This window comes from Anser anser, assembly GCF_964211835.1.
Source record: "Anser anser genome assembly, chromosome: 1".
Taxonomy (NCBI): Eukaryota; Metazoa; Chordata; class Aves; order Anseriformes; family Anatidae; genus Anser; species Anser anser.
The window spans coordinates 53,017,484-53,041,174 of NC_139720.1; the positions used below are offsets into that span (position 1 = coordinate 53,017,484).

General features: G+C 37.2%; 1 long non-coding RNA gene across 1 annotated transcript in view; it reads right to left on the minus strand.

Moving 5' to 3' along the window:
• Nucleotides 1-23,691, minus strand: part of LOC310893005 — a 90,550-nt gene that overhangs the window by 21,243 nt on the left and 45,616 nt on the right. Inside the window, exon 4 of the long non-coding RNA XR_014578641.1 lies at nt 9,351-9,456. This is a non-coding gene — a long non-coding RNA (uncharacterized lncRNA). The remainder of the gene's footprint in view (nt 1-9,350; nt 9,457-23,691) is intronic.

Below are 23,691 nucleotides of genomic sequence, written 5' to 3' on the forward strand. Positions count from 1 at the left end.
ATAGTAGACAGATTGCTAATTTTCACCAGTTAATGAATTTATTATGCATTCTTTTTATGGAGAAAAGAAATTCTACATAGCATGGGTTGCCAGTGTTTCTTATGAATAGCTCATATTTCTAAATGGATAAAACATCACAAAAGCAGAGCAACGGAAAACATGATCTAATACCCTAGGACTTGCCTTGTTTTTGCAACATCTGCCCCCTGTGTGACATCACTTAGTGGCAGTGATAAAAAGCACTCAAGCTGAAATCATTTCATTTAAGAAGAAAAAGCATCTGCTGACAGAGAGTTCTCTAAATTCTGGAGCTCAGTTTCCCCAGTTTGATCTTATGATGCAAGCTGAAAAGCTCAGACTTGAGAACTGAAAAGCTCAGATGGATCACCAATCCATCGTTTGGGGTGAATAATGTATACTTCAAAGACAATAAAGCATATATTTATTATTTATTATGTGATTTATTAGACCTACCTGGTTAAAATCATGTCAGGTCAATATTTTTTCTTTTTTCACATTTTGGATCATAGTTTTCTCAAATAACTAGTAAAACATCATTCTTGGATGATAGGAGAGGATATTTTTCACAAACAAAAATATAATTATAAAAAATGCTCTAGCATCTGACAAAGTGCTTGCCTTAGATGAATTTTGTACGGACAAGTTTTAAAATCTGACGCATGGTTTCACCAACCCATTGCACATTCTGAGCCTGATGTGTAGTTGTTTTGATGCAAATATAGCAGCCACTAATAACTTATCTGAGAATGGTGAACCCTATAGTGAAATTAATATAAGAAGATAATTTTCCTCAGCATTTTAGGTCCACATAGCATGCCTCATAAAAAATAAAAATTAAAAAAAAAAATGTCCCAAATGGGATTCCTAATTAAGTAGTGATTTTGACAAAGAACAAAATAAGGACAGTGTTATGTTTGGAATTCAGTTTTGTTAGTCCTTCTGACATTTTAAGCTGAAGCACAGAGGTTTAAGAAACCTAAATACACTACACCATCTGAAATATGCTCATATATCAAGCATAAAAAAAGTTTTAATAAAAAATGTCTCCTATGTTGATGCCTAGACCTTAATCCTGCAACAAATATTCCTGTGGCAAAGTGCCATCAGTGTTGAAGTATAAATGTAGGAATTCATTCTTGTGCACCTGATTATGGGGTCAAACATCCAGCTGTCCAAGCCTAACTTGCAGTCTGGAAACCAGAAAATTATGATGCTTCATCAAAATACAGCTTTTGAGAAAATTAATTTGCTCTTTGAATTTTGCAAGGTTTTTGTTTGTTTGTTTGTTTGTTTGTTTTAACAAAGATACAGTAAGCTTAAAATGTAACATCAAACATTCTCTATCCTATACCAGCTATCCACGTTCATACTGTTTTTATCTACCTTACCTGACCCTTTCTGAGACTCTGCCCTAGCCTTTCTCTGTACTTGGTTAGGAAGATGAGATAGACACAGTAGGAGGCTTAAGATGCTTGGATCTTGCATGTACAGAGAAGAATGGAAAGAAAGGAAAAAAGAATGCAAAATTTATTTTTCTGGTATCACAGCTGATAAGTTAAGTGAAAAATTACACGAGGACTTCTATACTACCTCTTATTCTGAATCCTAAACTATATTATAACAAGACAATATAACATTTCTAATATGCTTTAATGGCTGGTGCCTACACTCTGTACTCTCACACATGCACATATAGCTTAGAACTTTTATCTCAGTCTCTCTACATTAAAATGTTTCCATAGTTTCCATATTCTCAGAAGTAAGAAATAGTTACTTATGCTTCATAATCTAAGCTTAATACTTTGGTAAAATAGTTATCTGATCTTACATGTGCATCTCTTCAGTAAAGATCTTTCTATGTCATTTCTCTGAAACTGTTAAATGATAGTTCACCCATGAATAGCTACATTTCTATTTGATAAGTTGATCCATCAACTAAATTTAAAATAATTTATAATTAAAAAAAAAATCAACAAAATGATCAGAAGTGTTTGCAAATCCAAGGTACCAGATACAGCAAGTGATATAAATAAAATTGCTCGTGTGTATATGTATACATGTATATGTGCGTACCATTTGTGTGTATACTATCTATAGATAGTAAGATATATCTGTATAGATATAGATGTAAATCTGCACTTACAGATAGACAGATAAATAGGTAGATGGATAAATGGATGGGTGAATGAAAAAATTCTTCCCTAATGTATTCTCACATATGTAGTAAAAGAAGGTAAAGCATTTTTTCATAGCCATTTAAGAGAATCTGCCATCCCTGCAGAGAGAAGCAGTCTCTGTGGATTGCATTCTAACCATGCTGAGAGCCACCTTTCCAATTTTCCATTAAGCTTATCTTTGCTTATCATATTCACAATGAAGCACTGTGTCACAGTTACTAAAAGAAAACGTCCCTCTGAAGTACCTTACTCTCATTATAGACCTTGAGAGAAGGAAGCAGTTTCCACTTATTGATTTCATGCCTGTCAAAGGCCTTGGAAAGCATTTCTGTTTTTTGTTTTGTTTTGGGTTTTGGTTGGTGGGTTTTTGTTGTGTTTTTCTTTTTCTTTTTCTCAACACTGTTCAGATGATTCTATTTCTTTCATTCTCTTTAGGTTTTTCTGAAAGTTTGTCAACCCCTCGTACGACAAAGAACCACTTTCCCCATCCTCCATCCCCAGTTTCTGACTCCTCCTACGAGTCAAGGATATAAACTGGCACCCTTCTACAGGAAATGGGATGTCTTTTCAAAGCACTTTCAATAATGTTTGTAAACATGCAAAACTAAATGAACGGAGCAGAATAAGTAAAGCCTCAAAATAGCAGAGTAATTAATATTTTTTTATATTTTCAATATTTCTACTTTCCCACAGACCCTTTGCAGCAATACAAGGCTCTTCTTGTGACTCCATGTTCTGTTCCACCAAAATCAACACTTGTCTTTGTCATAGCAAACCCCTATTAATCTTGCCAACAGCAAAGAAATGACCAGTATCTGTCTGGATGTAGGAGAAAGAAGTCGAGGCAGGTCTGAACAAAGTTGCAACTGTAATGTAATGGACAAGCGTAGAGGAGTGCAGGTCTCCCACTGCCAGAAGAGGCAGACCAAAACAATGCAAATGAAAGCACGGTGATTTTCTTCCTCCAAATACATGGAAAGAGTATTTGGAGGTTCTTATCTCTAAATAAACATAGGCAACCCCTTTTAATTTCTGACTAAAAATAGCTGTTAAAAGGTTATTCAGAGAAGATGGTTTTTGGAATAACGTAGCAGACAATTCTGTACAAAGATTGCAAATTTCTGCACATTAATGTCTTGCCAATAAAATATTTTTTCCATGGTCACTAACAGAGCCATCTGGTTTAACAGTCTTATTCCGTGTCTGTTTATACACAGTTTCTTTTCTAACCTTCTTGTGAACCTAAGGGAAAGACACAATTGACTGGTTTTAATTTACATTCTAAACACTCCACATGACAATTCAAGAAGGAGAAGTTATTTCAATCTTGACTTATAACTAATATAAATATCCGCAAACGTATGCATGTGTCTAATTTTCCAAGCACTTGGCTTTGATTAATAAATACATTCATGTACAGAATGTTGATATATATATTAAACATTGATTATAAAAAACTTTTTTAAAAATTATTTAACAATTAAAATATTCTTAGACTAATTACATTACAAAAACCCCATGTCAAGACATTCACATTTCTCAGTGGAATTTTTTTTTTCTTTATTGTACCATGGCAATGAACCCTTAAGGAATTTTGTAAGTAAATGTGGCAAAAACATTGATTGTGAATTTATTTTTCTTATAATTTGTGTGTGTTTTCTTTCTCTTTAGAACTTCTGCCCTTGTTAGATGAGGGATTTGAACAATTCTTTTTACAGTTATGCCACAGATTCTGAGGTCAAAAGTTTCCAAAGTTTCTGGGTAGATCCAGACAGCACGGAAAAGCAAATGTATGCAAAAATATACAGAAAGTGGGGTGACCATGTACAAGAAAAAGGTTACGAATGCTTACCACTCAGCTGTGAGAGCTCGCAGAACTATGTCCTTTTGCTAAAGCAAGTTCAAGAAATGTAACATCAAAATTGTAGTAGAAAGTAAGCATGGGATTTCCAATGAAACTAATGAAGTTTTCACCACCTCTGTAATAACATGGTAGGACAGTATGTGCTGCTTTGTCATAGGACCAAATTGTAGTTCCTTTGACTCAAATCAAGATCAGCACTCTCTGCCAGCCCAATCTGTTTACATATTTAGACTATTGATCAAGACTGTGGCTTTCTTGTAAGCAGCTAGTAGAAGAAAAATGTTTGCTTGTGGAAAAGTCTGGAGGGTACCAATATGTATATTTGATCTTTAAGACAGTCTAGATTACTCACATTGTAATATATAAAATATATACAGATTTTTTTCTCTATGTGAGTGAAGACATAAACATTTAGCCAAGTTACATAGTCAGATTCATTAAGATTAATCATTATGCATCAAGTCTTAGCTCCCCAGATTAGATCTGAAAGCAAAAGCAAGAACAGTAAGAAGAAAGAGAAACTATGCACTCAATTTAGTGTGGAAACCAGTTTCACATACACTGACCATGAAGAATCAAAAAAGAGCCCAAAAGCTATCTTCCTGTTTTTCATACAAAAATCTGTATCACAGCAATAATACTCATGAATAGTGGTTTACAATTCTTTAACATCCTGTTTTTTTCCTGGTTAATAGCAAGAAGACTTGGCAATCAGGTAGTGTGATCCAGGAAGTCCAGGATTCATCTGGATCACTAACTCATCCAAATTTAGTTTAACAGACAGAATACTCAGGTTTACCTTTCACATGAGAATTGCGATGATATTCATTGGAGTGCATGACTGCAGAGTCCACAAAGTAAAGACAAAAGAAATGCAGCTATAAGATGTGTTTCCAGACCAATGTAAATATTAAATGGTCACTACCATCAGTATTCAGTATTCAGAACAGTATTTGATATGATATTTGATATGATTACATTCTGTAAAAATTACTAGGAGTTTAAATGTACGTTGTTAAGAACTTCCAGAAATACCTCTGTCACAAGGTACCTCCATCTGACATCAGTTTATAGCAACTGTCTTTCTTCTACAAGAATAGAATGCCCTAAAAAACAAATGTAACTTTAAGGTTGCCTCTTGAAAAAGACACAACATCTACTTTCACTGCACTCATCCCTGCAATAGGAGCAGTTGCTACTAAGTGTTCTCAGCCAAGTCCTTCAGCTCACTGTGAGAATAAAATAATTCAGCTCTGGAGAAAATAAATTTAAATAATGCGATTCTGCTAAATTGTGCCCTAATTACACATAATGTTAAATGGCAATTACAGATGATGCAAAACAAGCCTCAAATTATATTTATCATTTGAAGAAGTCCTTCTTTTTTTCCCTAAACTCTCTTCAGCAAATCATGTAAATTAATTATTTCTTTTCTGAATTTTGGAAATGTATTCAAAACAAATAAACAAAAAAAAATTAAATTAAAAGTATACCATCTGCCAACACTGTAACCATAGCAACTCTAGAATCAGATGTAAATACAATTTTTCCTCAGCAAACTCTCATTAAAAAGAAAGCTATTAGCTGTTTTTAACTTATAGGTCCAGGGGAAATGAGATAAAACAGAAAATGAGTACAGATTTATATTGTTTCAGTAAATGGTCTTCCTCTGTTAGCTGGAGTCTCAGCTGCTATAAAGTGGAATGGCACTAAAAAACATGTAATAGGTAGCAGATAATGCAAACTTCTTTCAGGATTTGTGATCCAGACCAACAGCATTTGCTGTTCAGAAGTAAGAAGAGATATATCAGAAGTAAGTGGAGTTATGAACAAATTTATATTACTAGATACAGTAGATAAGGAAGGGATTGTCTGGAAATCTCTCCTAGGAAGAGTTTGGGAAGAGACTGCAGCTACATTATCCTCAGTCTATGCCGAGCATAATATTATGTGTACCATTTCTCCCAATATGACTACGTTCTCGATTTTTTCCTCTGGGCTCTTGAAACAAGCAGAAATAGAGCAGGAAGATAAAACTGAATGTTGATAATTAAACTAGACGTTGTGTAACATTATTGTAAAGGCAGATGGTCTCAAGGAACAGATTGGTTTCCCACTAAGAACAAGAAGTTGTTGAGCATGAATTTGGGACTGAAAGTTTGGACCTACATGGAACTCTATGTGTATTGAACATCCTTTCCTCCACTCAGCCCCTCAAAGTCAGTTAAATGGATTCTCCTTGGACTGACTACAGGCTAAGAAAAAAGATCAAATATCTCTTTTTTATGCAAAGCTGCTTTGCCCCAAGTGGAGATACATTTGCTGTGGGAATAGAATTAAAAGCTAAGAAAATAAGAACACATCTTTTAACTAGTCATGAAATAGACTTTCTGATTTTTACTTAATTGTTTCCTTTGTACAAGGTGTTACCCGACACTTCAGTTGAAGCTTCATTGCTTTGAGAATGTCAGCATGCAGTATATATTTATAAGAGATTTTATATTGCTTTAGTGCAAGGTTACAAAAAGAGTTTAAAATCTGAAATCTATGTGGAATTTACCCATAGCTAGTGTTAGCAGGAACCAATCTTCCTGATGGACAATCAAGGACTTTCAAAATGTAACTCCAAAATAAAATCCCCCCGAGTCTTCTACTCCATAGGCATTTATATACCTAAGGATGCTGCATATGAGAAAGACTTTCACTAAGAAAATAAAATATTTAAGTTCTAGAGAAACTAGAAATGTTTAAATGATGTCATTTTGCCTCTTAAGTTTGGAATAGTCAGCTGTCTCACCCTTCTTGACCTATCAATATTCATCCATAAGTAACCGGTCCTTTTGGCGGCACTTCTTAGAAACCTCACATGTTCTGAGATTTATTTCATAATTTGAGCATTCTTCACAAGATTCTGTTGTCAGATTTCATTTGAAATTGAAAATATATTACACTATGTCATGAAATGAATTCTGATTTGTTCTCTCTTTCCATTTAACAAACATGTTGCTGATTAGCATTTGACTACTTTGGCAAACATTCTGCCCAGTGAGAACAGAGTATTGACAGAACACAGCAAGGATGCTGATCAACTGCTTGAGTCCAGATCCAGGCTGATTTAATCACTAGCAACAGTCAGTGACAAGAAACTGTGGGCTTGTTTTTCTATATATCAACAAACTCTAATTCTTCTTTCCATTATGTTTAGGAAAATCCAAAGAGAAAACACGGATTCAACTAGCAATTAATATATACATATATATATATATATATATAAATTGATTATAGTTTGATACAACAGATCCACAGTAAGTACAAATAAGCATAGTTCCATCAATTTCAAGAGAGTCATGCCCATTTATACTAAGCCAAGATGCCAGACTTCTGTGTTCTCCTATCTATTTGGGATACATTTGGGACTAAATCAAAACAACTTGCTCTATCTTTGCAGAGACATTTTCTGGACACTTGTATTGTTTTGAATCAATGGCATTAATCTGTGAATGAAGAGAAAGAAAAATAGCAGGGGGAAGGGACAGATATTTTAATATAAATACCCATCTGCTGAACCATGAATAAATCATGCCAAATGATCATCATGATACTCTAATGAGGAATAGTTAAGGCACAGAAGCACAGAAATAAACAAACAAACAAGCCATCTAGTGGGATGTATATACTTTGCCAGATGATACCAAAGTTACTGGGATGAAATGGCCAAGGTATGACCAGATTCAGGTGCGCAAACATGGAACTCTGGATTTGAGGAAAACACTGAGTTTTCTTACGTACTCCTTTGAAAAATCTCTCTCTGAAAATATTGCTCCCCTGCACTACAGAAGTGTTTTGTTCTTTTTTTTGTTTGTTTGTTTATGAAGACAGTTGTTGTTACATATAGCTGTCGATCAAAGTTATGAAAGGGAAGAGGTATCCTTAACTAAATCCATATGAATCTCTGGATCACCCATGTGTATCAGCCATTGATTTACACACTTCTGCAGTCCCAGTACTCCCATATGAAAAAAGACATTTTGGGAATTCCACTGGTGAGTAAATGAAGAAGTCAGGCATGATAATGAGAGAATTCAGAGAATATAAACTTAGCCCCATTTCATTTGTTTATTTTTCTTAGCTTTATAAATATATCTGCAAATAATCCTGGCCTAATTACTATTTCTTTTACATCTTAAGGCAGCAATCTCAGATTTCTTTAAAGTATAAAATAATCCCATTCTGGGGTTTATTTTTTTATAATTTCAACATTTTTTTTAACAGCGATTTCTAGAACAGAAACTGTCATAGAACTGTGGTTCCACTTCACTTCTGTCATACTCCAAAATCTGATTTAAGTTCTGATCTGCATATCATCACTGTAGGGAACAGAATATTCCTTAATGGCAAGTCCATTAAAAAAAGATATATCAAAACACAATGGAGTGAAATATTTGCTACATACATGCTGGAGTTAACAATGATTGGCAGTTGACTAAGAACTACTGTCATTGTTTTGGCTGGGACAGAGTTAATTTTTTTCATAGAGTTTCATATGATGCTGTGTTTTGGATTTTGATTAAAATCGTTGTGATAACATACCAATGTTTTTAGTTGCTTCAGAGCATTGATTGCACAGAGCCAAGGACTTTTAAGCTTCTCATGCTGCCCTGCCAGTGAGGAGGCTGGGGGTGCACCAGGAGCTGGGCGAGGACACAGCCAGGACAGCTGGCCCAGACTGACAAAAGGGATGTCCCATACCATATGGCATCGTGTTCAGCAATAAAGCTGGGGGAAAGAAGGAGAGGAGAAAAGGACGGGCAGGTTCAGGGCAATGGTGTTTTCTTCCCATTAAACTACTCTGGGTGATGAACCCTGCTTTCCTGGAAGTGGCTGAATACCTGCCTGCCAATGGGAAGTAGCAAATGGATTCCTCGGTTTGCTTTGCTTGCATTCACAGTTCTTGCTTTACCTAGTGAACTTATCTCAACCCATGAGTTCTTGCACTTTTACCTTTCCTATCCTCTCTCCCATCCCACCTGGCGAGAGTGAGTGAGAGGCTGTGTGGCACTTAGCTGCCTCCCAGGGTTAAACTACAACACGTATTATTAATATGGATATATACACCCTCAGTGTTTTTTTTCTTGAAGTTCAGAGACTCCAGAGAAAATACAAAGATTAAAATTAGAAATATCAGGTGAATAATGATCAAGCTTGGGAAAAAAAAAAAAAAAAGGAACACTTGGTATTATTTACCTGTAACAGATGGCATATGGAGAATATCAGGTAATATAACTCACCTAAGGTAGGTGAATTTGGTAGACTGCAGGACCTGTGAGAGTTCTTCTGTCCCAGGCATGTTCATGTGAGGCTATTTCAGTTCCTTCTCGACAGGGAACAGGGAGGCTGAACACACAGACACACAGACCCACACAGAGACACAGACACACACACGCACACATGTGAGAGAGAGTTAGAAGTAGGATTTAACAGGAACATAGAACAGACTGCAGTGAGGAAGCCCAGGACTCGGACACATGCTAGCCAAGCAGCACCTGCTTTCATGTCACCAGGCTCATTTATTATCTTTTCCTATCTTCACAGAGTTGCTCCCCAACACTCCTCCCTGATCCCTCCCTTTTTCTGACTTCAAGCCACCTCCTAAACATCCCATGTTCATCTTCTATCATTGGTCATCTGATCCTCGTTGGATCTTTGTACAAATTGCTAAATATAAATTCAGATACCTTAATGTCTAAATGCAGTTTAATAAACTAGTATTTACAGCACTTATTTTCTGTAACCGTTTCAAGCTAGAATGCTTGAGATCATACAATATAAAAACAACTCATGAAAATTTGGGTGCAAGTCCAGTATATTCAATTTGGCACCTCAGAACTCCCAAGAAAGAAGTAATCGGATCTTCACTTCACTAGAAAATTAACTAAATTTTACGAAATAGCATAATACCCCATGAAAATCCCATGTTAAGTAAAGTACTATCCTTTGGACTTACTTTGAAATAATAAATTAAGTTATAACCCAGTGTGTGTTTAGAAAATAAATAAGTGGCAATATAATTTTAAATTCTGGGCATTGACCCATCTGAAGCAATGGAAACTTTAGTCACTTGCAGGACTAATCAAATAACTCTTCTTTAGTTTGGTGGTTTCACAATGATGGCTAGATAAACTCCACCACACCTCCCTGTCAATCCTCCTCCTCAAAGGAAGTGAGTGAGAAGATATGAAAAAGAGCTCAAGAGTTGAGATAAGCACAGGGAGATCCCTCACCAGTCATTGTCATGGACTAAATAGCATGGGGAGAGTAATACAATTTATTGCCTATTAGTAAAAGATTAGAGCAGTGGGAAACTAAAAGCAACCTAAAAACACCTTCCCCCCATCCACCCTCTTCTACAACCCCTTGCCACCCCCCCCCCCTCCCCCCCCCCCCCGAGTATTGCTGGGGAACGAGGAATGGGGGCTGTGGTCAGTCCCTAACACTTCATCCCCACTGCTCCTTCATGGTCACTCTCTGCCCCTGCTCCACGTGGGGTCCCTCCCACGGGATGCCATTCAAACTGATCCTGCATGGACTTCCCAAAGGCTCTTCAAGAACCACTCCAGTATGGGTCTGTACCATGGGGTCCATCCCCCAGGAGCAAACTGCTGCAGTACGGGTCCCCCACTGGCAGCAGCTCCCCCCGACCCCCTGCTCCTGCGTGGGCTCCTCTCCACGGGCTGCAGCTCCGGCCCGGGGCCTGCTCCTGCGGGGGCTCTCCATGGGCTGCAGCCTCCTCCAGGCCACATCCACCTGCTCCACCGGGGGCTCCTCCACGGGCTGCAGCGTGGAGATCTGCTCCATGTGGGACCCATGGGCTGCAGGGGGACAGCCTGCTCCACCAGGGGCCTCTGCACAGGCCGGAAGGGAACTGCTGCTGCGTGCCTGGAGCACCTCCTGCACTCCTTCTGCACTGACCTTGGTGTTTGCAGGGCAGGTTCTCTCTCCCAACTGCTATTGTGCAGCACTTTTTTTCCCTCTTCTTAAATCTGCCCTCACAGATGCCCAACCAACCTTCCTCACTGGCTCAGCTCTGGCCAGCAGCAGGTCCCTTTAGGAGCTGGCTGGATCTGACTCTGATCTGACATGGGGCAGCTGCTGGGCTCTGCTCACAGACGCCACCACTGGAGCACTCCCCCCACCGAACCCTACCAAATCCTTGCCTTGTAAGCCCGATACATTTTGAAATAAGTTATAGAATACATATGGGAAATCAGGAATATAATTCAAAACATAGCTGAAGGCGAAGCTTTACAGAAGACCTCCCAGCCATTGTCTAGATGGAATTTTGCTGATGGCAAAAATCTTGTTGCATCTATGCTTTCCTTTGACAACCTCTTTCCAGCCCCACTCCATCTATAGCTATAGCCTTTCTTTTTTCCTCAGCCCAACCCTAGCTTTAAATTGAAGCTTGAGACTTCTACAAAGACCCCCGCACCCATTACCCAGTTGAAAAACTTCTCACAGCAAAGTTCCTCTTGCATCCCACATTTTATTTCGTCAGTCTCTTTTCAGCCCCACTACAACTGCAGTTTGCAAGAAATATTCCTTCTTTCTGGCAACTCGAACCTCAGCCTTCCATAGAAGAGCAAGTTTTGCCACATAGCTGTAATGAAAATTTAATATTGTGGTTTTTATTCAGAAACCAGAGAATCCTTCTTGTTAAAAGATAGCTCCCCAGATTTCTCCCAAACAGAATCACAGAACTGGATAATGTTAGCAGGGACCTCTTGAGGTCATATAGTCCAACGCATCAGCTACAACAGGTTGCTCAGGGCTATGGCCAGACAAATATTGAATACCTCCATGGATGGAGACATTGCAGTCTCTCTGTACAGCCTGTTTGAACACCCTCACAGTCAAGGTGTTTTCCTATGTTCAAATGGATCATCCTGTGTGACAATTTGTGCCCATTGCCTCTTGTCCTGTCAGAGGCATTTTGATCCCCCTCTTTCCCTGCCTTGAAATTGTCTACTAAACATCCCAGAGTGATCTGCCTGTCATTGTTCCTCTAATTCTTGTTGGGTCTTTGTGTCAAAACAGATGGTTTCAGTCTCTAACACTAGACTTTCTATAGGATGGAGAAACCATCCAACAAAGAAATAATCTTTCAGTTATATCACCCAACTTTAAAATCAGATTAGTTGTGATGTAATATACTTTTTATGATGGGAAATGCTGTTTATTCTAATTTTTCAATTTATTAAAATATCCAGTCTTACCCCTTCACCATTTTCCTTCATTTTTTGTCATTTGTCAAAAAATGACGAAAAGCAGGTAATGTGGTGGTTTTACCCTGATGGGCAGCTGAACTCCACAACTTCCCTCTGACTCCCTCTCATCAATGGAAAATGGGGAAAAAATACAATGGAAAGGGCTCAAAGGTTGAGATAAGGACAGGGAGATCACTCACCAATTATTGTTACGGGCCAAACAGACTCAGCATAAGGAGCTTAATATAATTTATTGCCTATCACTAGCAGCCTAGAACAGTAAGAAACTAAAAGCAAACTATAAACACCTTCCCCCCTCATCCAACCTCTTCATCTCTGCCATTCCTTCACAGTCATTCTCTGCCCCTGCTCCACCTGGAGTCCCTCCCATAGTATGGTGACCTTCACAAACTGATCCTATGTGGTCTTCCCACAGGCAGCAGCTCTTTAAAAACTGCTCCAATATAGGTCCGTACCATAGGGTCCATCTGTCAGGACCAAACTGCTCCAACACGGGCCCCCCCAAAAGGCAGTAGGTCCCCCCAGATCCCCTGCTCCTGCGTGGGCTCCTCTCCATGGGCTGCAGGAGAACTTCTGCTCTGTGCCTGGAGCACCTTCTACCCTCCTTCTGCACTGACCTTGATGTCTGCAGGGCTGTTTCTCACTCCTCTCTCCCAGCTGCTGTTGCACGTCAGTTTACCTTTCTTAAATCTGCTCTCCCAAAGGCCAAACCAATGTTCCTCACTGGCAGCGGGTCCTTTTAGGAGCTGGCTGGAACTGGCTCTGATCTGACATGGGGCTGCTGCTGGGCTCTGCTCACAGATGCCACCCCTGCAGCCCCCTGCAACCAAAACCCTGCCATGTAAACTAAATACATATATGCATACGTATAGAAATAAGACCTCCAAAGTAATTATCTCCATTCAGTCTTAAAGCTAAGAAAGTCTGTCACGATTATCAGAGAATTAGAAAAAGACAAATTCAATCCTTGGAGATGTTCTAGTTAATTCACTGACAATGTTGTGTGAAAAGCACTGAACTGTAGTTTTACCTGGGCTTCAAGTTCTGAGAAATAAACTGCACAGTTGACTTTGTTCATTGCAGTGGCACCACATCAGTCTCAGTCCCTTATGATCTTCATTTTGGATTCTGTTTCTTTTTTTTTCTTTCCATTTATCTTGTAATAAAGCTGTAAAATATTAGCCTATGTCCTCTTTCTTTCTCTTAAATTCACTTTTACCAAACAAATGGAATGAGAAATTTATGAGAAGAGAAAGTTTTCTTTCACCCAAAAGCTTCCCATCAACTTTACACATAGTACAAAGCAGGGACGACCAATAATCTGGTTCCAGAGCAGCCAAACTAGAAAGCATCAGCCAATAAGCAAATTGAGAAACCTCTTTTGTTGTTGTTATTTTTTGTGAGAATTGGTCAGGATTTAAAATTGGTTGTTCAATTGAAGTGGAGAGAAAGAGAAAGAAAAGAAAAAGAAAAAGAAAAAGAAAAAGAAAAAGAAAAAGAAAAAGAAAAAGAAAAAGAAAAAGAAAAAGAAAAAGAAAAAGAAAAAGAAAAAGAAAAAGAAAAAGAAAAAGAAAAAGAAAAAGAAAAAGAAAAAGAAAAAGAAAAAGAAAAAGAAAAAGGAAAAAGAAAAAGAAAAAGAAAAAAGAAAAAGAAAAAGAAAAAGAAAAAGAAAAAGAAAAAGAAAAAGAAAAAGAAGAAAAAGAAAAAGAAAAAGAAAAAGAAAAAGAAAAAGAAAAAGAAAAAGAAAAAGAAAAAGAAAAAGAAAAAGAAAAAGAAAAAGAAAAAGAAAAAGAAAAAGAAAAAGAAAAAGAAAAAGAAAAAGAAAAAGAAAAAGAAAAAGAAAAAGAAAAAGAAAAAAGAAAAAGAAATAAAAGAAAAAAAGAGAGAAAAAAAAAAAAGGAAAGGAAACAAAGGACACTTATTAGCTAATAGTTTTCCTGAAGTAAAACACAGAAGAATCAGGCCACAAAAAAAGCAGAGCTCGTAAATTTCAGACCTTTTCAACTGTTGTCCGTTTCATTAAATACCTAATTTACATTCAAAAATGTATTTTTCAAATCTCAGACAATGTGCTGAATTTTGTGTAAATCCATATAGTTTCCAAAACACCTCACACCTTCCACACATGCTTCTGGAATCCCACATGTGTTCCTGGAAAGCATGCAATAAAGTGTAAGCTAGTAGTAAACCTTCATTTACAATAAGCTATCAAATTTTCCTGGAACTCCCTTCTGGTGTTACAAACCTGAAGAAATATCCTTATTTAGTCAGTTTCATAAATTACAGATAGCACTTTCATATCATATTTGCAAGCTAATTTCTACACTTCAGATATCTCAGATAATTCAGATTCTGCAATTACCAACATTATTTTTTCTCTTCAAACCATAATGCAGTTACTCAAAATTATTCCAAATGTTTCATCTACAGTCATGCATGAAACTGAACATAGGAATAACTATCAGAATTATAAATTCTCCTGTAGTCCAAAATTTAGGATAAACCTTCAACAGACAAGGAAAACTTGCTCTTGAGAAATTTATTGAAAATAGTCCCACAGATCCCTTATTTTTATCTTTCTTTTCACCTTGTGTTTGTATAGAGAAATAGATTCCTTCATCTTTTATAATAGACTTCTCTCATGACTGTTCAATTGCTCTTTTTTTTTTCTCACTAGACTCATCGCTTATTTTTTTTTTCTTTCTAATGAGTGGTATGTCCCACCAGTTCTTCAGAAGAAGAATCGGAACCTTAATGAGCTTCAGCATTTCCCTTAGCTGTCTGGGGTCCACAGCTCATAACTTTCTCACATTTCCTTATTTCAAAATTTCTAGTAGTTACCATTCTGAATCTTCACAAGAGCAGGAGACCCAATTCCTTATTAAATTATTATCCCTTATTAAATAGGACATTGGCATTTCCTATCAAATTGCTGCTATGTGGAAGATATGAACTTCTCACTCAGCCACATTTGCTAGGAAATGCCTGACTCTTAGTATGCTATTCAGAGCAATGAAAACATGAAAAAATAAGTAACACAAATGAAAGCATTTAAAGTTGCATTTCATGATGCCATGGATATGGTACTCTGCTTACAGTGTCTCACAATGAAGTTTTGCCTTAGCACTCTAACAGTGGACAAGAAATTCTCAACCCAGATATCCTATAGCCATTCTAAATTGTGATAGTGAATGGTAAGAGTTGTTTTCTGTATTAAACTGGTCTTGAACTCTTCAGCAAAAGGTAGTCCCTCACATATGTTGCAATGTGTAATTCAAACTTCAACACATAATAAAATATTTTAATTTCCTTCACAAAACTCTTACGTGGATCTTTAATTCTCTTTATCACTCACAAGATGCCAGGAATTGTCCTTTCCAGAAGCAATTATAATTTAAAGAGTTCAGCCTTGAAAATCTATTATTTATTTAATATTGCCAAGGCCAGCAGCTGATATATCTTCTAAGTAATGATGGTTTTCAGTGTATAATTTTAAACTGGTGAATTCAGCTTTTGAAGAACATCTTAATTTGTTTGGCTTAGAAGACCAATAACAGGATAATCCTTCACCTCTGTTAGTTCTAGTGTTTGCCTAAGAAGAAATTCACATAGGCAAGAATTTGTGAGTACAGATCACTTTTCTTGGAATATCTAAATCTGAGATTCTTAACTGACTTGTTTTTCAGTATCTCAGTTTCCAGTATTTCTTGAAACTCTAGCTACTCTAAGAACTGTTATAAAGGAGAATCAAAATAAATAGTACCTGTCAAAATCCTGAACACAATTTTTCAAGTTGGAAAAATATTAAATGTGTTCCATGTGAGACATATTAACAGCACTTTGTTTTGTATATAGAAGACTCTTTGCTTCTGTCAGTTTTGATCCAGTTTTACAAGCATTTAGATGGATAGACGGTGGTTTCATAGTTGTTCAAGAAATTACCATAGTTTTTAGCTCTCAACACTAATATGAGAATTTACACCATGTTTTTACCAATGTTTAGGAAAAGTTAGCATCAATAATAAAGCTTTTTATTTGAATTTTTACAGTTTTAATAATTAATGCACTTGGTGTTTCATTTTGCATCCATAATGTTTTAGAATTGATATAATTTAACCTTAATTAACCAAAAATGATCTGTTTGTAATATGAGGATGAAATACACTATCAATTTTAAAAGGTCTCAGAAGAAAGTTCCTGCAAATGTATTTAAAAATCTGTGTTAAATATCCTTACTATAAAATTCAGTCTGGCTTCTAGGAGGAACAGGATAATATTTACTGCAATTCAGAGGATCAAATTCTTCCTTGATTTGGATGTATTACTTGAAGAAAGTACAGGGCTAAGAAAAGAGAAGTGTTAGAACTAGTGGATGTTATGCTTCATGTTTTAGACCTTAATTCATTCCAATACATACTTTTTGATATATCCACAGTTTTTAAATTTCTCTTCCAGATATTTCAGCTTATTAAGATTCAAATGCAATATGCAGTTCTCTTTCTGCACATTTTTTTTAATTAATGAGGAATAGTTGTTCTTCTGGAAATGATAATTAAGCGTTTTTTTGCCAAACTATATCAGGGGTAGTCTGTATCTGATTAACATATCTATATTTTCTGCTGTAATTATGCAATATTACTAGCAGTATCAATATCCTTCAATACTATAATTTCATATAATTCAAAAAGCAGCCCTTGTAAACATATCCATTACTTATAAGTATCTGGAATATGTGTTAGGTAGTTATATGCTCTTGTTAGCAACCAGAATTGTTGTTGTTATCAAAAGTCTTTGCTTTTAATAAAGACCGAAGAGCACTGATGCTTCTTATTAGGCAATTTTTCACTGCTGCTGCACCATGTAGATAGTTACCCTCAAATCCACTGAGACAGGTAAAGAACCATATCTCCAACATAGTGTGACTGCACATGATTCTGGCTCATACCTTTTCAGATCAATGTCATGGGTAAGTGGTCTGTATCCCAACAACCCTGGGATCAGGCACGTTATAAGTTATGCAAAGAAGCTGGATCACTGCAGTGATCCCAGGATCAAAAACTGTAAAAACAGCTCAAAGCCACCTTTGAATGCTACAAATTGCAAAGGAATAAAAAATCTACCATGCCACAAACTTCACAAGCAGAGCCTAGAACTGAAGTCTGTGCTTCAAAGCACATTACAAACTCATTTGATTAATTCCCACAGATTTATGAGGTTGGAAAAGATGAGCCCAAACCTAGAAATGGAAAACTGAGAAGAAGAAAATTTTATTCTTGTGTCAGAAAAAAAGAAAAAAAAAACTGATTTTATATGAATATTGGTTCCCAAAACTATCATAATTAGCATGGAGATAATAGTATAGAAGTGCTACTAAATATTTTTCTTGAAGACTCAAGATCATCTATAACTGCTATAAGCAGTCTACATCCACCCATCCACCCACCCACCCACCTCTTCCTCCCTCCCTCCCTCCATCCCTTCCTCCCTCCTTCCCTCCCATCCAAAGGATAAAAGGATTAGATTATTCCACAACTAACAAGAAGTGGCTCAATAGAAAGAGGCTTGTACACTAAAATAATCCAAAGTGAGGTCTGTTAATATTTTAAGGATTTTACTTTGTGAGAGCAGTGCTGTTCCAATGACTGAAGATTAGCTACTGAAACAGCGCACACCTGGAACACATCTTCCAGTATAATTTCACCAAAAGAAGTCCAGTTCGTGTGCTCTAGTTGCCTCAGAAACAGTGTGGGAATAGTAGTAGACAGGTTTCACACCTAAAACAGTCCTCATCTAGTGTATATCATAACAACAAATACCCCGTTAGTTAGCATATGGGATTAACAATGGCAGAGTGGAAAAATGAGTCTATGGAAAGTTAATGATAGCTATGAGGTTTTTACATTCTTAAAAGAAAGTAGTATTTCCCTAAGGTTTAAGAAGACAATGAAGACTTTTTGAGTTTGGTTATCAATAGAGGCTAACAGTCTAATACATATCTATATGTTTAAAAAAAAAAAAAACTACTTATCAAAACATGGAATTTTGTGAAGGTCAGAGAAAAAAAAAAAGAGAGAGAAATTTAAATCTTGTATTTCTAAATCTGATCTGCACTTGCATTTCTTCTGGGGAGATAATAACACATCCAGAAATTTACCAAATAGAAATAACTGGCAGCAGTAAGGAGACCTGAGTATCTTATTAGGCAAGCTCAGCAAAAGTGGAATGGATAAATCACTCTATACAGCCATTTCTGGTTGGTGACACAGATCAGCAAGAAAGTAATACATTTCACCTCCTAATAACATGGAATTTTATAGGTAACTCTGCTAGCTACATAACTGGGATTGCACATAGTAATGATAGGAAAAACAGACACCACACTGCATTTGTTATGCAGTACAAAATTGTGGCATATATTTGCAAATGCTAAAGTAACTTAAAGCAACTCTATGTAAATGCCTGTGGTATGCCTGCAGCTGGAGACCTGATGACGTACTCCATGATGAGAATGAGAATATACCTAGGAATTGCATTCCAAGGCATGTAGGAGGAATACATAAAGGTATTAAAGGATCATTTGGACACACGTAAACTGAGGGACTTGTATATCTTTGGAGCTAACTCTCATCATTCAATAATAAAATCAAAATTTATTAAGCTTAATTTTCAAATTAAAATTAAATCAGCTGAGAAAACCTATGAAAAGAGAATTGTCTCTCTCCTTCATAAATTTTGCGAATCAGTATTAATTCCATTCCTGATACCAAATGTATGATATAACTGGGATGTCTCCCTCTCTGGACATATTCAAAAGCAGTCTGGAAATGTTCCTGGGAAATCTGCTCTAGGTGTCCCTGCCTGAGAAGAGAGTTGGACCAGATGACCTTTAGAGGTCCTTTCCAACCTCACCCATTCTGTGATTCTGTTGATTCTGTTGGTTTTGATCCTTCAGCATGTGGCACACAGTGTAAGCAATTTCGTGGCAAAAGAAAGCGGATGATAGGATAAAAATCCTGAAAAAAAAAATGTATAAATTGACGTTTTGTCTATGCTGCAATAACAGAATCACAGAACTGTAGGGGTTGGAAGGGACCTCAAGAGATCATCAGGTCCATCCCTCCTGCCAAAACCGGTTCCCTAGAGCAGGAATCTGCCTTTCATTCTCTATTGTCCTTTCTCTCCCTCCTTCCCTCCGTCCCTCCCTCCCAAAACTCCCTAACTCCCAAACCTCCCAAACCTCCCTAGTCACCCTCCCTCCTTCCCTCTCTCCCCTCTTCCCACCTTCCCGCCTTCCTGCCTTCCTGCCTTCACACCTTCCTGACTTCCTGCCTTCATGCCTTCCTTCACGCCTTCCTTCTTTCCTTCCAGCCTTCCCACATGACTTCCTTCCTTCCTTCCTTCCCTCCTTCCTTCCCATCCCCTTCCTTCCCACCTTCATTCCTACCTTCTCCTTTCTTCCTTTCTTCCATCCTTGTCATTTTCCCTCTGCCTATCTCCATCTTTCTCTTGTTATTTCTTCTAACTTGAATGGTAAAAAAGGATAGCCACCCAACAGCCATGTCATAGGGTTGCAGCACAGACTTGACTCCTGGGCACCCGCCCTGAAGATGTCATAGCCATTTCACAGTGGGCAGATTGATGGTATTGGTTGAGCCTCTGTACAAACTGTGACACAGCCAGGCCAGGACTGTATACACAGGACTGCACCAAGCCAAACAGGCAGATGAGCAGGCCATAAAGCAAAAGCAAGGAAGGGAGGAAACTGAGGTAAGGAGTACCCATATGACCGTGGGTAATTGATCGTCCATCTCTACAGCAGCCAGTTGACAAGAGACCGACATGACCAGACCATGCCAAGGTACTGTCAATGTAATCAGCAAACATAAGGCCAGAAAACTGTGAGCAATCTAGACCACAGAAAGACAGCAAAGGCAAGAAACACGTAAGGGCCTTTAACAGAGCAGGAAGCATCACAAAAACATCCAACAAATAAAAATTCTCAATGTTTATATACAGCGTGAATGAGTATGTACGAGACTATAAAGAATCTCCGGGAAACATCATAATTTAAACAAAGCCACAGGTACAGGGAGCAGTAAGATCCCCCATCTCTGTTCCCTCTCCTGCTCTGTCACCTCCACCCTCCACACCCTCATGGACAACGGGTCAGCTCTGCACCACGCTGCAACTCGACCACCTCTCACCGTCTGCACAGGGAGCTACAACTTCCCCAGAGCTGCGGACACCCAGAGCTCGGTACCACCCACCAGCGCTGCAAGCTCTCATGCCCTCCAACACCATTGCGACGTGCCAACAGACATGGAGAAAGGGAGCTCAGAAACACATCACATCTTTCTAACCTCTCCTGCCAGTCAAGGTGCACACAACTTCCCCGTAACCTTGGACAAATGGAGCTCCGCACCTCTCGCCTCCTCTCTAACCCATCTCGCCCTTCCTGGCAGATGAAGTCCCAAAACCGCCGACCACGGGAGCTTCGCCACATCCCCCATCTCTGTTCCCTCTCCTGCTCTGCCACGGCACCTGCAGGGCTGCAAGAAGACCATGGAATTAGGAGCTCTGCACAAGCTGTTAAAAGACAGTGATTGAATAAGTCACCTTAGATGATTTTTAAAGCTGTAGCTGTCTATTAATGAATGATTGACATATGAGTGTTGTGTCAGGTCCTGAAATCTACACAGCCTGCTTAAAACCTATGGAGCTATTGTATTTTCTAATAGGTGTCTAGAAGTTTGCACATCTATCTTCACTGATATTTAGCCACAAGCAGATTTTCTTACTCATCTTTCAGTTATTCTCTCACAATCACCAGAGCTCTGATTTAACTGCACAAGATCAGAATGACATCTTTTCCTTGCTGCTGTTTTTAAGATAGTAACTGTTAAATAAATAAAATAAATAAATAATGGTATTCAGCTTTCTTGATACCCACTGTTCACGTTCAAAATAAATAATGTATTTTGCAGCATATTATGTGGCAGCATTTTTTGACAAAGTGCAAATCAGTTGATTTTCTTTGCTATTTATTCAAAGAAAATACTTCATCTTTCAGTGTAAATGTCTATATATAACGTTATTTTCAAAGGAATAGAGATGCCATTGCACATTACCTGCAGCTTAATTTTGAAACCTTGGTAATTTCCTTCTAGTCCTATTTTTATACAAACTTGTAGGGCTAATCTGTTCTCAACGGAATTTTTGCAGGTGGTGTTATAATTTACATATTGCAAAGGACAGAAGAGGCATGTTTTACCTACTTCAAACTTACGTCCCATTCTTAGCACATTTTTATTACAGGACTTTATTCAATATTAACATATCTACCTAGATTTATTCAAAATGATGACTGTGAAAGCTTTAAAAATGAGGAAATATTTCAGCTGTGTGTTTAAAATGTGAATTCTAAAAGTAGTAATGTAGCTTTTGGTAGATTTGATTTCACAAATTCAAGAAAAACTTTTATTTAGGTATATGCCATACCTCACCATCTAATGGAGTGTTGTCTTTTAAATACAGACTCTTGTGCTTGCCTTTTCTGGGTATTCATTAGTGATACTAAAAATTAGTACTACAGCTTCCACATTTTGAGAAAGAATGAAAGCTGCAAACACATACAACACAAATAAAACTTAGATTAAGTTCAAATGTGCTAGTCAATTCAACCTAAAGCAGCCATATCGGTTTAACATAAAGTTGGTATGACCCTATCAGCTATATGAACTTTCAGCATAAGTTGGATCACAGGTCACAATGATTCAGATGTTTAAATTAGATTATTTCCCTCTGGTTTACAATACCTCAGCTGTGTTATGGATGTCTTCTCCATTTCCAAAATCACAATCTGTTCAGTCAGCATAGTGGGTCTGCTGTCATTGCACATTATTCTAACTGTGATATATCTTACTGACAACATCACCACCTTTTGATTTACATTGACAGGACTCAAAATACGGAAGTGGAATATTCTCCAAGGCATATAATCAATAACATCTGCAACATTTCTGGTATTTCCTTTGCCCTGTTTATACCATTACTGTCTCTGCTAAAGCTATATCACTGTAAATGTTTCCAGGAACATATGCTGGCATCAGCCCACAAGACTGTTTCTACAGTACTGAAAATTTTAAATCTCAGAGGGATCTCAGAAGTATTACTAGTTTATTGTTCTTACACTCAATTTATTGTGATAAATAGGATGAGGAAGCATACACAGTAATATCCTTCATAGCATCTTCTTATTTTGTGCAATACAAGATAATAATGGTAAAACATTTTCAAGAACAATAAAAAGGATTATTATCTAGTAAAAATGATACTTAGCTGCAGGGATTTTTGCAAGAAAAATTAAACTGTGTTCAAGTGTTAAAATCAGCTAATCTTTGGGAAAATATTGGCATAAAAGCATTAGTCCCAAGAACTGTCTAGGACAATATGAAGAATAAGTGAAAAATGATGTTATTTCTAAACAAGTGTGTGTATATGCATTAATTCAGTGATGTATTTTCTGATGTACAGCATTCACATGGTACTAAAAAGCACAGTTGAAATGAAAGGATTATGCTAAAGATTGGAGGGTAGAAAGTAAGCTGGAAAAAAAAATCTGATGAACTACAGGTCAGTAGCTGAATAGTGGAGAAGAAAACTATGCATAATTTAAATTATATTGTATGGTCTGGTTTAGTTTTAATAAATGTATCAGGCACTGAGTACTCTAAAAGATATCCATTTTAGTAATGTGCTAAGCTTAAGCACATCAAGATTTGTGAAAATATTTCTGATATAAATATAATCTAAATGTTTAACTATGGAATAGACTCACAATTGTTCCAAGTGGTTACTAAAAAACAAAACAAAACAAAACAAAACAAAATAAAATAAAAATAAAAATCAACATTTAGTGTGTTCAGCTGAAGAATGAAAGTAGTCAGTGCAACCACTTTTCATTGGGCAGGTGAAGAAATGCTTTGCTGAATCAAGCTGCAAGTTTCAACTTTTTTCAAGGTCAAATTCTAAGTCAAAAAGATTACGTTTGAAAAAGAGATCAAATGAGGATCTCATTGAGGTTTATCAGTTGAAGTGGTAAATAAATTAGATGGAAAAGAAAGATGACTTTAGCAATTGTATTTTGTATCTGCAGGGTTTAAATGATGCTGTGCATATCCAGGAAGCCAGAAGAAAGACTGGTGTATCAGAAGCAGTAAGATGTAATGAAGAAATTTAAAAAGCATCTGTCAGTTGTGTACAATTCAGATATGGTAGTACTGAACATGCCATAATCTCAATTATATGCTGAGGTGTATACATATATGGCCTGTGAAGAATCAAC